Consider the following 15,000-nt stretch of genomic DNA (forward strand, 5'->3'; position numbering starts at 1 on the left):
CATCTTACATATCATATTATTTGAAATTACGATATATCATACTTTTTTGGTATTATACATTATATCAGAGTTCGTCAACCTATGACACGAGTGCCAAACTGAGCACGCAGAGCGCTTGTCTATGGCACATGTGATTCAGAGGAGAAAAGAAATAGTTAAACAGCAAGATAATATGGTGAGTATAAATCTAAAAACCTAATACATATCTATTTTTTGCTAAAAAGAATAATAAATGCTACAAAACTATTACATTTGTGTTATGCATGTGTAGGAAAATACATCTAGGTATACAGTGCTGGAAAAAAAAACTGGCACGCAAGGAAACGAACAAGAAGGCATTAATCATCAACTGGCACACTATGTTCAGAAGGTTGCCGACCCCTGCATTATATCATATTACACTACATCCTATCACATTATTTGGTATATATTACGCTACACTATATCTTATCACATTATATGGTATACATTACATTACACTATATTCTATCACATTATATGATATATATTACATTACACTATATTCTATCACATTATATGATATATATTACATTACACTATATTCTTTCACATTATATGATATATATTACATTACACTATATCCTATCACATTATATGGTATATATTACATTACACTATATCTTATCACATTATATGATATATATTACATTACACTATATCTTATCACATTATATGGTATATATTACATTACACTATATCTTATCACATTATATGATATATATTACACTACACTATATCCGATCACATTATATGATATATATTACATTACACTATATCCTATCACATTATATGGTATATATTACATTACACTATATCTTATCACATTATATAATATATATTACATTACACTATATCTTATCACATTATATGATATATATTACACTACACTATATCCTATCACATTATATAATATATATTACATTACACTATATCCTATCACATTATATGATATATATTACATTACACTATATTCTATCACATTATATCTTATCACATATTACATCACATTATATTCCATCAAAACGTCTCATCTTTTCTCCAATTTCCCCTTTGCACTCAGTCTCAAGTTAACCCTAGACATGCTTCCCTGTGCTTGCTTGCGTTTGGTATACCCCCCCCCCGGCCCACCCCCATAGACAAGCTTCCCTGTGCTTGCCTGCGTTTGGTATACCCCCCGCCCCCCCTAGATATGCTTTCCTGTGCTTGCTTGCGTTTGGTATACCCCCCCGGCCCACCCCCCTAGACATGCTTTCCTGTGCTTGCTTGCGTTTGGTATACCCCCCCGGCCCTACCCCCTAGATATGCTTCCCTGTGCTTGCCTGCGTTTGGTATACCCCCCCCCAGCCCTCCCCCCTAGATATGCTTCCCTGTGCTTGCCTGCGTTTGATATACCCCCCCGCCCCCCCCCCCCCTAGATATGCTTCCCTGTGCTTGCCTGCGTTTGGTATACCCCCCGCCCCCCCCTAGATATGCTTCCCTGTGCTTGCCTGCGTTTGGTATACCCCCCCCGGCCCTCCCCCCTAGACATGCTTCCCTGTGTTTGGTATACCCCCCCCGCCCCCCCCCCCCTAGACATGCTTCCCTGTGTTTGGTATACCCCCCGGCCCCCCCCCCCTAGATATGCTTCCCTGTGTTTGGTATACCCCCCGGCCCCCCCCTAGATATGCTTCCCTTTGCTTGCTTGCGTTTGGTATACCCCCCCCCGGCCCTCCCCCCTAGATATGCTTCCCTGTGCTTGCCTGCGTTTGGTATACCCCCCCCAGCCCACCCCCTAGATATGCTTCCCTGCGTTTGGTATACCCCCTCCGGCCCTCCCCCCTAGATATGCTTCCCTTTGCTTGCTTGCGTTTGGTATACCCCCCCCCGGCCCTCCCCCTAGATATGCTTCCCTTTGCTTGCTTGCGTTTGGTATACCCCCCCCCCCGGCCCACCCCCCTAGATATGCTTCCCTTTGCTTGCTTGCGTTTGGTATACCCCCCCCCAGCCCACCCACCCCCAGCCCTCCCCCTAGATATGCTTCCCTTTGCTTGCTTGCGTTTGGTATACCCCCCCCCCGGCCCTCCCCCCTAGATATGCTTCCCTGTGCTTGCCTGCGTTTGGTATACCCCCCCCCCGGCCCACCCCCCTAGATATGCTTCCCTTTGCTTGCCTGCGTTTGGTATACCCCCCCCCGGCCCACCCCCCTAGATATGCTTCCCTGTGCTTGCCTGCGTTTGGTATACCCCCCCCCCGGCCCACCCCCCTAGATATGCTTCCCTGTGCTTGCCTGCGTTTGGTATACCCCCCCGGCCCTCCCCCCTAGACATGCTTCCCTGTGCTTGCCTGCGTTTGGTATACCCCCCCCCGGCCCACCCCCCTAGATATGCTTCCCTGTGCTTGCCTGCGTTTGGTATACCCCCCCGGCCCACCCCCTAGATATGCTTCCCTGTGCTTGCCTGCCTTTGGTATACCCCCCCCCGGCCCACCCCCCTAGATATGCTTCCCTGTGCTTGCCTGCCTTTGGTATACCCCCCCCGGCCCACCCCCCTAGATATGCTTCCTTGTGCTTGCCTGCCTTTGGTATACCCCCCCCCGGCCCACCCCCCTAGATATGCTTCCCTGTGCTTGCCTGCCTTTGGTATACCCCCCCCCGGCCCACCCCCCTAGATATGCTTCCCTTTGCTTGCCTGCGTTTGGTATACCCCCCCCCGGCCCTCCCCGTAGATATGCTTCCCTGTGCTTGCTTGCGTTTGGTATACCCCCCCCCCGGCCTACCCCCCTAGATATGCTTCCCTGTGCTTGCCTGCGTTTGGTATAACCCCCCGCCCCCCCTAGATATGCTTCCCTTTGCTTCCCTGCGTTTGGTATACCCCCCCCCCCCGGCCCACCCCCCTAGATATGCTTCCCTGTGCTTGCCTGCGTTTGGTATACCCCCCCCCCGGCCCACCCCCCTAGACATGCTTCCCTGTGCTTGCCTGCGTTTGGTATACCCCCCCCCCCGGCCCACCCCCATAGGTATGCTTCCCTGTGCTTGCCTGCGTTTGGTATACCCCCCTGGCCCACCCCCCTAGATATGCTTCCCTTTGCTTGCTTGCGTTTGGTATACCCCCCCCCCGGCCCACCCCCCTAGACATGCTTCCCTGTGCTTGCCTGCGTTTGGTATACCCCCCTCGGCCCACCCCCCTAGACATGCTTCCCTGTGCTTGCCTGCGTTTGGTATACCCCCCACCCAGCCCACCCCTCTAGACATGCTTCCCTGTGCTTGCCTGCGTTTGGTATACCCCCCCGGCCCACCCCCCTAGATATGCTTCCCTGTGCTTGCTTGCGTTTGGTATACCCCCCCAGCCCACCCCCCTAGATATGCTTCCCTGTGCTTGACTGCGATTGGTATACCCCCCCCCCGGCCCACCCCCCTAGATATGCTTCCCTGTGCTTGCCTGCGTTTGGTATACCCCCCCGCCCACCCCCCTAGACATGCTTCCCTGTGCTTGCCTGCGTTTGGTATACCCCCCTGGCCCACCCCCCTAGATATGCTTCCCTGTGCTTGCCTGCCTTTGGTATACCCCCCCCCGGCCCACCCCCCTAGATATGCTTCCCTGTGCTTGCCTGCGTTTGGTATACCCCCCCCGGCCCACCCCCCTAGATATGCTTCCCTGTGCTTGACTGCGATTGGTATACCCCCCCCCCCCGGCCCACCCCCCTAGACATGCTTCCCTGTGCTTGCCTGCGTTTGGTATACCCCCCCGCCCACCCCCCTAGACATGCTTCCCTGTGCTTGCCTGCGTTTGGTATACCCCCCTGGCCCACCCCCCTAGATATGCTTCCCTGTGCTTGCCTGCCTTTGGTATACCCCCCCCCGGCCCACCCCCCTAGATATGCTTCCCTGTGCTTGTTTGCATTTGGTATACCCCCCTCCGCCCACGCCCCTAGACATGCTTGACTGTGCTTGCTTGCGTTTGGTATACCCCCCTCCGCCCACCCCCCTAGACATGCTTGCCTGTGCTTGCTTGCATTTGGTATACCCCCCCGGCCCTCCCCCCTAGACATGCTTCCCTGTGCTTGCCTGCGTTTGGTATACCCCCTCCCCCTCGGCCCACCCCCCTAGACATGCTTCCCTGTGCTTGCCTGCGTTTGGTATACCCCCCCCCCGGCCCACCCCCATAGGTATGCTTCCCTGTGCTTGCCTGCGTTTGGTATACCCCCCTGGCCCACCCCCCTAGATATGCTTCCCTTTGCTTGCTTGCGTTTGGTATACCCCCCCCCCCCGGCCCACCCCCCTAGACATGCTTCCCTGTGCTTGCCTGCGTTTGGTATACCCCCCTCGGCCCACCCCCCTAGACATGCTTCCCTGTGCTTGCCTGCGTTTGGTATACCCCCCCGCCAGCCCACCCCTCTAGACATGCTTCCCTGTGCTTGCCTGCGTTTGGTATACCCCCCCGGCCCACCCCCCTAGATATGCTTCCCTGTGCTTGCTTGCGTTTGGTATACCCCCCCAGCCCACCCCCCTAGATATGCTTCCCTGTGCTTGCCTGCGTTTGGTATACCCCCCGCCCCCCCCTAGATATGCTTCCCTGTGCTTGCCTGCGTTTGGCATACCCCCTCCCCCCCCAGCCCACCCCCCTAGATATGCTTCCTTGTGCTTGCCTGCGTTTGGTATACCCCCCCCGGCCCTCCCCCCTAGACATGCTTCCCTGTGCTTGCCTGCGTTTGGTATACCCCCCCCCGGCCCACCCCCCTAGATATGCTTCCCTGTGCTTGCCTGCCTTTGGTATACCCCCCCCCGGCCCACCCCCCTAGATATGCTTCCCTGTGCTTGCCTGCCTTTGGTATACCCCCCCCCGGCCCACCCCCCTAGATATGCTTCCCTGTGCTTGCCTGCGTTTGGTATACCCCCCGCCCCCCCCTAGATATGCTTCCCTGTGCTTGCCTGCGTTTGGTATACCCCCCCCCGGCCCACCCCCCTAGATATGCTTCCCTGTGCTTGCCTGCCTTTGGTATACCCCCCCCCGGCCCACCCCCCTAGATATGCTTCCTTGTGCTTGCCTGCGTTTGGTATACCCCCCCCCCGGCCCACCCCCCTAGATATGCTTCCCTGTGCTTGCCTGCCTTTGGTATACCCCCCCCCCCCCGGCCCACCCCCCTAGATATGCTTCCCTGTGCTTGCCTGCCTTTGGTATACCCCCCCGCCCACCCCCCTAGATATGCTTCCCTGTGCTTGCCTGCGTTTGGTATACCCCCCCCTGGCCCACCCCCCTAGATATGCTTCCCTGTGCTTGCCTGCCTTTGGTATACCCCCCCCCCGGCCCACCCACCTAGATATGCTTCCCTGTGCTTGCCTGCCTTTGGTATACCCCCCCCCCGGCCCACCCCCCTAGATATGCTTCGCTGTGCTTGCCTGCGTTTGGTATACCCCCCCCCCCCCGGCCCACCCCCCTAGATATGCTTCGCTGTGCTTGCCTGCCTTTGGTATACCCCCCCCCCCGGCCCTCCCCCCTAGATATGTTTCCCTGTGCTTGTCTGCGTTTGGTATACCCCCCCGGCCCACCCCCTAGATATGCTTCCCTGTGCTTGTCTGCGTTTGGCATACCCCCCCGGCCCACCCCCTAGATATGCTTCCCTGTGCTTGCTTGCGTTTGGTATACCCCCCCCGGCCCACCCCCCTAGATATGCTTCCCTGTGATTGCCTGCGTTTGGTATACCCCCCCCAACCCCTGTAGATATGCTTCCCTGTGCTTGCCTGCGTTTGGTATACCCCCCCAACCCCTCTAGATATGCTTCCCTGTGCTTGCCTGCGTTTGGTATACCCCCCTCCCGGCCCACCCCCCTAGATATGCTTCCCTGTGCTTGCCTGCGTTTGGTATACCCCCCCCCCGGCCCTCCCCCCTAGATATGCTTCCCTGTGCTTGCCTGCGTTTGGTATACCCCCCCGCCCACCCCCTAGACATGCTTCCCTGTGCTTGCCTGTGTTTGGTATACCCCCCCACGGCCCACCCCCTAGACATGCTTCCCTGTGCTTGCCTGCGTTTGGTATACCCCCCCCCCCCCCCGGCCCACCCCCTAGGCATGCTTCCCTGTGCTTGCCTGCGTTTGGTATACCCCCCCGGCCCACCCCCCTAGACATGCTTCCCTGTGCTTGCCTGCATTTGGTATACTCCCCCCCCCCCGCCCACCCCCTAGACATGCTTCCCTGTGCTTGCCTGCGTTTGGTATACCCCCCCCCCCCACGGCCCACCCCCTAGATATGCTTCCCTGTGCTTCCCTGCATTTGGTATACCCCCACCGGCCCACCCCCCTAGATATGCTTCCCTGTGCTTGCTTGCGTTTTGGTACACCCCTTCCCCCCCCCCCCCAGCCCACCCCCCTCGACAAGCTTCCCTGTGCTTGCCTGCGTTTGGTACACCCCCTCCCCCAGCCCACCCCCCCACCCCAGCCCACCCCCCACCCCAGCCCACCCCAGCCCACCGCCCACCCCAGCCCACCCCCCTAGACAAGCTTCCCTGTGCTTGCCTGCGTTTGGCATACCCCCCCCCCCCCGCGCCCCCTGCCCACCCCACCCCGCACGCAGACGGCAGCGAGGCTCCCCGCTTGATCCCGCCGCAGACCGACGTCACGGCTTCGAAATGGGAACGTTAATCTCGTCCCTTTAGGCTTGAGGACTCTCGCTAAGCCCGTCTGATCTATGAGAATCTTGTCCAGTGCGCTGGGGGCTCTTCTGGCCGCGGCGGTCGGGCTTCGTTTCGTCTCATTCTGGTGGTTCGTCGTTTCGGGATTTTCGTTTTTTGCTTTTTTCTTAGTCTTTTCTCTTTATTTCCTATTTATTCTGGTTTTGTTTCCCGTTTTTTTTTTCTTCATTGTTTTATGGTGATTTCATTCACTATCATTTTCTATCGTCCTCTGTTTCGTCTCATTCTGGTGGTTCGTCGTTTCGGGATTTTCGTTTTTTGCTTTTTTCTTATTCTTTTCTCTTTATTTCCTATTTATTCTGATTTTGTTTCCCGTTGGTTGATTTGTTATATTGTTTTTTTCTTTATTGTTTTATGATGTTTTCTTTCACTATCATTTTCTATCGTCCTTTGTTTCGTCTCATTCTGGTGGTTTGTCTTTTCGGGATTTTCGTTTTTTTTTTTCTTGGTCTTTCCTCTTTATTTCCTATTTATTCTGGTTTTGTTTCCCGTTGTTTTTTTCTTCATTGTTTTATAGTGATTTCATTCACTATCATTTTCTATTGTCCTTTGTTTCGTCTCATTCAGGTGGTTCGTCGTTTTTTTGCTTTTTCTTTTTTATTTATTTCCTATTTATTCTGGTTTTGTTTCCCGTTGGTTTTTTTCTTCATTGTTTTATGGTGATTTCATTCACTATCCTTTTCTATCGTCCTTTGTTTCGTCTCATTCTGGTGGTTCGTCGTTTTTTGCTTTTTTCTTATTCTTTTTTATTTATTTCCTATTTATTCTGGTTTTGTTTCCCGTTGGTTGATTTGTTATATTGCTTTTTCTTCATTGTTTTATGATGCTTAATTTCCTTTTCCTTTTCTATCTCATTCTGTGTTTGTTTCAATTGCATTTTACCTCGATAAGTCGTCTTATCTTTGTCTTTTTTTCTTTTGTAATGTATTTCTCTTTTACTCTTCCTCTTCCCCGTCTATCTTTTCTTTCTTTCTTCTTCGTCTTTTACTTCCTTGTCTTCCTCTTCGTCTCCTTATTTTTTCCTTGTTTTTGTTCCTGGTCTACTTTATTCCCCTCCCCTTCTTTCGCAATTTTCTTCTTCCTTCCGTTCATTCCTCTCCTTTTATTACCGTGTACATCATTCACTCTCCCGGATGATAACCCACTTGATATCCGGACACCCATGTAACAGCTGAATTCTATGCAAACGCGATGGAAATGCCCCGCGAATCTCGAGCGTGTTATCCCTCTCTGTCTCTGAACTATACTGGGCCGTATTCTCAGGAAATGCAAAAAATGGCAACTCATCCCGAACTCTGGAGTAGTCCGATTCCGCAAGTCTGTTGATTAAGGATGATAAAAGACTTATGTGTTGCAGGTAGCGACTTTCATTACGAAAAGAGAAAGAAGGATTGTATAAGGGTTTTAGTTTTACAAAGCACAGGAAGGTAAATGTTTCGTGTCTGATTAAAATAAAGATAAAGAAATTTGACAAATCAGAGTACTCTAAAATCTAGGGGTGAGTTGCCAGTTTTCCCATTTTCTGAAATTGGACGCAGTATAAATAGGACTCGAGGCATCTTCAGGGAACCACACGCGGTGCCCTTTGTGTGATGGCTTGTCATTGTCTGCTATTATCTTAGGCGTTACGTTCGTGTTGAATTATCTTGTCAGTTGTCGCCTTTTGGTTTGTATTCAGGAGCTGCTGACGCTCTTGCAGATAAGTAAGTGTTCTTTAGTTAATTAAGTCATTATATTGCTTTTTCTGTCAGTAAAGGGGGTTTTATCTCTTCTTTATGTCTGTTTCTCTTTCCGTCGGTCATTTCTCTCTCTGTCTATTTGTCCATCTATCTATCTTGAAAATACTAATATACAAACGTAGATGACATATTATTTCAATATATATTTTCACGTAAATTGTCCCTGCTCTTTTCTTTAAAGTCTATCAATTTATTTATCTATCTCTATAATTTTGAAATCTGCTTATCTGTTTATCTATCTATTCATGTTTATATTTATATTTACCAGTCTGGTGATCTGTCTATATCTATATTCATTTATCTTTATCTATTTTTCTATATGAATCTTTCTAAACCTATCTGTCTATCTATCGAATGTTACCTTTAATGAGGAATAATTTGCGAGTGTTTAATCCATTTTACTGGAGAGGATTTAATTCAAACTGTTTGCACCGTGTTTGTGTTTTTTTTTTTTTTTACTATCTATCTGTCTGTCTATCAGTACACTCATATTCCAGTATTTCTGCGTGATTTCGAAACAGCAATGTCACGCTAAAAAATCATGTCCATTATCCCGTGCAATCTACTTAATTCTGGACGAAAATTGGTGTGTTGTTGTGCACTTCATTTTAGCGCCAACAAAAATAAAAGGTCTGGAAAGTGTGACCATTGTTACATCTATCAGAGGGAAGTAATAGTATAGACATTCTTAAACATGAAACGATTTCTACTTTTTTAGTGTAATGTCATGTCATACGATTGCAAAAGGCGTTCGGTGTGGTGTTGTATATTAGCTTGAAAGTGTGTGTTCATAATTACAAATCATATTTTAAAAAAAAATCGTAAAAGGCAAAACATATTTGGAAAGTAATGCAACTCCCTCTTTCCTAACACAATGAAAATTATACAACCCTTTCGCCCAAGATTTATTATTAGTATGCGCGATGTATTCAGGCGATGTATTGCGAAACACTGCTTAAAGGTGCTGTCTTATTAGCACTTTTTCCGTCAATTTTTTTAAAATTTTCTGAAATTTTGTCCATTTTTGAGCGAATTGTCGATTCTCCAGTCAGACGATAATGATCGTTTCCGTCTGAAAACCTTTCCGCCAACTTTCTCAGCCAAGCATAGTCAAACCAAGAGCTGTATTCGAGAATGTTTGTATTTATGTTAAATAAAATTGTCAAAAAATTGACGGAAAAAGAGCTAGTGTGACACGGCCTCGAGACTACGAAAAGAATAAGTCAAAGCCGAGCAAACGAAAGCATGAACCGCTTTCAGCTTTTATTCGACGCAACAGAGCATAACAATACAAAGCAACGAATACAATGCAACGACAATCGAACGCTTCATTGAGACGAGAAAAGAACATCACAATGGAAGTTCATTCACTTTGTCAACTTGGCGTATTACCGGACTTAGTTTACGAAAAGAGGTTTAACGACACAAAGGGACGGCATTTCATTGTTTACCGTTAAGTGTTTGTTGCAGAACAGTTGGCATTTCTGTTTTAGAATCTCGGTTGATTGAATTTATCTTCTGATTGTGTCATAATATAAGGTAATGTCCTTGAGAATGATTATCAGGAACTTAACATATGATATGTAATTATACTCTGCATAATCAATTAAGTACATTATAAATGGTTATACTGTTTTTTTATCATAAAGAAACTCATGTGGGGTAAATAGCAATATTCATCCCTATGTCTCAGATATAAAATGAAAAATAAGGCTTCCCCTCAGACAATACCAAAGCCCTTCAAAAAGAGACTCGCCTCGAGATCAGAAGGCAGGGGAGGGAAAATAGGTTTACCATGATCTCTAAGGAGTGTTTGGTCCAACGAGAGAGAGAGAGGGAGAGAGAGAGAGAGAGAGAGAGAGAGAGAGAGAGAGAGAGAGAGAGAGAGAGAGAGAGAGAGAGAGAGAGAGAGAGAGAGAGAGAGAGAGAGAGAGAGAGAGAGAGAGAGAGAGAGAGAGAGAGAGAGAGAGAGAGAGAGAGAGAGAGAGAGAGAGAGAGAAGAGGGAAGGAGAGGGAGAGAGAAAGAGAGAGAGAGAGAGAAAGAAAGAGAGAGAGAGAGAGAGAGAGAGAGACACAGAGACAGAGACAAATAGCGACAAGGACATAGACCGAGAGGGACAAAGACAAAGACAGAAACAGGGAGAGAGATATAGTGTCAGACAGAGAATAATAATAATTACAAAAGAGACTTTATCTATAGATTCCCCAAAATACAACTTATCTTTAGCGGAGACTGAGTTGCAGTTAATAGAAGTGATTGTTTGGTGAGCTGATAAGGCGTATCTCCGCCAGACTGCACGATGGCACGTCTTCTAGAGGTTGAAGCCAGATATCAGTTTCTTTATCCGAGGAATACCTTCAGTCTTATCTCTGTGACAACTCTGCTGTATGTTTATATATCAACTAGATTAAACTAAACCAAACCTAAACGAAACGAAACGAAACAAAGCTAAACCAAACCAGATTAAAGCTAAATCAAACCAAACCATACGTAAACTAAACAAAACGAACGAAGTAAAGTAAACGAAGCCAAATCAAATTAGACTAAACCAAACGCAAATTCAAACCCCTAACCAAACGAGAGAGAGGGAGAGAGAGAGAGAGAGAGAGAGAGAGAGAGAGAGAGAGAGAGAGAGAGAGAGAGAGAGAGAGAGAGAGAGAGAGAGAGAGAGAGAGATTAAGATTGAGATTTAGTTTCAATTCCATTTGTTACAATGGAGATTCTTTGCTGTGACATACTGCCTGTTTTGTTTAGTCTCTAAATATCCCTTGTGTGCAAGGGAAGCGCACAGAATCGAACGCAGTTCACCAAGATTGCTACACACACACACACACACAGAATAAGAGGGGAGAGAGAGAGAGAGAGAGAGAGAGAGAGAGAGAGAGAGAGAGAGAGAGAGAGAGAGAGAGAGAGAGAGAGAGAGAGAGAGAGAGAGAGAGAGAGAGAGAGGACTACAACAATGAAATCCCGTTATTCAACATTCGTTTCTTCAATTATATAATGGGGCGGGGGGGGGGGGATCAGAACCACTTATCTGAGGGAATAATAATTCTACGAAAATCAGCTTAGTTCAGAATCAGATTTGTTAACCAAAATGTTGAAGTGAAAATCTTGCGTGAGGAGGATAATGATGATGATGATGTACATATGTCACGGCTCTGAATATCGTTTCATCTGAGTTACATTTTCCGAGTAAATTTTCTGTGTATACTTCCTATCGTGATAAAGGTGTATTATATCTATAGGCATAGCTTAACTACCAGCATGTGCTCTGTATCAGGGTATATATCATAAGCATAAACAAGTAAACAATAATATAAAGCTATGATCATTTAATGAGAGCAGAAAAGATGACATGCAGTGATACCAAACACGGTACATGAAATAGGGCCGTTATATTACGCACGAATATACGATGTGCACAGTTTACCAGAATTCTGTTACATTACAATCCTTGCTTTGAAAACAAATGTGCAATGATAATGCACTCTCTTTTATTTCTTTCAAGCATGTTTTTATATTACGTTTAAAAAGGAATTATGAAGGAAAAGTTTCTATCTCCGTATATATAGCTTTCTGGTAATGTGATCGCCTATTAAGATAAATAGATAATAGGTAGATGGATACATAAGAAAGATAAGAGTACAGATAAATGTGATAACGAGAATAAGAATGATAGGAAGATAAATGATTTAACAAGAAGAAGAGAAACAAATCCATTATGATAAAACTATTAATAATGGAATAACAAACATAATTTGATAATAAGAATATGATAAATGATAACAAATCAATGAATAAACAAATACATAAACAATCCAGCAAACACATAGATTGATTCACAGGTAAATAGATACATGATAAAAAATAAAAAAATAGAAGTATAAATAACTACAATCCTTGTGTGGTGATACATATTCAACGGGCGTATGATGACGAAGATGATGAGACGTGTAGAGATGACAACGGGAGATTACGTCGCGGGAGGAATGAATACTGAAGTGATGTGTGTTTGTTTTTGTTGTTTGTGAGGGCATGAGGGCGTGTGGTTGTGTTGGAGTGCATGGCTGATGTATTCTCTTTTGTGAATGACTTTGGGGTTTGTTATTCAGTATGGAGGAATGAAATGTCTTTTAGAAAAAAAAAGAATTTTACATATTATTATTTTTATTTGTATTTATTTATTTATTTTACCTTTCATCTGTTTGGTATACATGATAGTTCCCCATGCACACACATATACATGGACATACGTACAGACACACGTACATAGACACACAAACAAGCGCGCGCACACGCACACACACACACACACATGTACACACACACACACACACACACGCACATGCACACACACACACACACACACACACACATATACACGCGCGCGTGCGCGCACATGCACACACATACGCACACACACACACACGCACATGCACACACACACACAAACACGCGCGCGCACACATACAAACACAAAAGCACGCACACACAACTTTCTCTCTGTTCCGCTTTTTCCCGCCATTTTCTGCTCACCCTTGCGCCCTTTTTTCTTATTATTTCTTGTTTACGTCTATTATTTATTCAGCAAATATTCTTTCCCTGCATCTGTATTTTTTCTTCGTCTTTTTATCACTTCTAAAAAAAATAAGAAAAAATAAAAAAATAAACAAATAAAAAATATCGCGCTCGTTTTATTTTTGTTTACTATAATTTTCCTCCTAATTTACTATTCTCTTTCATCTCTCTTTCTTCATTATTTCAGTCATCATATTTTTCTTTCACATACTCCTCTCCCTCTCTCTCTCTCTCTCATCTCTCTCATCTCCTCTGTGTGTGTGTGTGTGTGTCACGTATTGACAATATACGATAAGCTAAAACGATAAAAACAAGTAAATTAATTATTTTTTGAATTACACAAGCAATAAACAAGTAAAAACGTAAGACGGACCACACACCATACGCTAGAACCTGAAGTGCTAAAATGGGTTCGGCGAAACAAGCGCGTTGGCATACGTGAACAAGCGTGACGTCACATATATATATATATATATATATATATATATATATATATATATATATATATATATATATATATATATATATATATATATATATATTAATAAAAAATATAAATATACATTTATAATATGTGTATATTTATTACATATAAACATGTATATATGTATATCTATCTATCTATCTATCTATCTATATATATATTGTAGCTATTATTATTGTCATTAACATTAATCGCTTTTTCAATAAGGTTTTATCTTGTGAATCTTGTCAACAAATCGATTTGTTGCCAATGTCTACTTTTCCTCACACATTTTTCGCGCATTATATTTTCATTTTCTTTTAATTTCACCAACATTTTCCCGAATTTTTTGCTCCTGGCACCTTGTTAGCGATTCCTCCGTGGGTAATTTACCTCATTATTTGATTCTAAAGTTTCCTATTTCTTCACATTTCTTACCAATTTTATGTTTTCCATATTGTTGTTCTCACCATTTTTTTCTTTTTCTTTTCGTTAAATTTTCACTTGTTGGCGCGTCCTCCTTGGGTCACTAAATTTATCATTTTCTCTTATTTTCCAATTCTTCTTCTAATTTCCTTGCAATTTCTAGGTTTCTTCCCTATTTTCCTATATTAAGAAATAAAAGGCCTTGGCACTTTCACTCGCACACACACACACACACACACATGACATACAAAATACTAGTCTTCAACATTTTCATACACACACAAAAAATATAATATTGATAATAATAATAATAATAACAACAACAACAATGATAACAATAATAACAATAATGATAATAATAAAAACAACAACAATAATAATGATAACAATAATAAAAATGATAATGAATGAGTAAATGAATAGATAAATAAATAAATAGAAAATAAAACTCGCCATCAGTTTCACAAACACATGAACACAAAAAAGGTCGCCAACACTTTGCGAGGTTCCTCCGACGCGCCTTGCCAGGGGTACCTCGCTGCCCCCCCACCCATGGCATCCTCCCCGCCCCCCCTGGCATCCTCCTCCCCCCCCTGGCATCCTCCGCACCCTCCCTGGCATCCTCCCCGCCCCCCATGGCATCCTCCCCGCCCCCCATGGCATCCCCTCCCCGCCCCCCATGGCATCCTCCCCCGCCCCCTGGCATCCTCCCCGCCCCCCATGGCATCCTCCCCGCCCCCTGGCATCCTCCTGCACCTCTCCCCGCCCCCATGGCATCCGCCCCGCCCCCCATGGCATCCTCCCCCCCTGGCATCCCCCCCGCCCCCCCTGGCATCCTCCGCGCGTCGAGAACCCTTCATCAACCCGCCCTGTAGCCTCCTCAGGCCCTCGGCAGGAGAGCGAGAGAAGGATCTTATCCCTCCTTCGGGGCCTCCTCCTTCACGTATCCTCAGGACGGACGCGGCGCCTCCTTCAGCCCGGAGCTCGAGACGTCGCTTCCGCGCTGGCTGGGAGGGATTTCTGATTGGCGCGCGGGCGTGACAGGTGGCAGGTGGGCGCTATTATGAGGCGAGGGTGGGGGGTGGGGAGGGGGTGGGGCTTAGTGGGGAG

The sequence above is a fragment of the Penaeus vannamei genome, chromosome 20 (assembly GCF_042767895.1).
Source record: "Penaeus vannamei isolate JL-2024 chromosome 20, ASM4276789v1, whole genome shotgun sequence".
Lineage (NCBI taxonomy): Eukaryota > Metazoa > Arthropoda > Malacostraca > Decapoda > Penaeidae > Penaeus > Penaeus vannamei.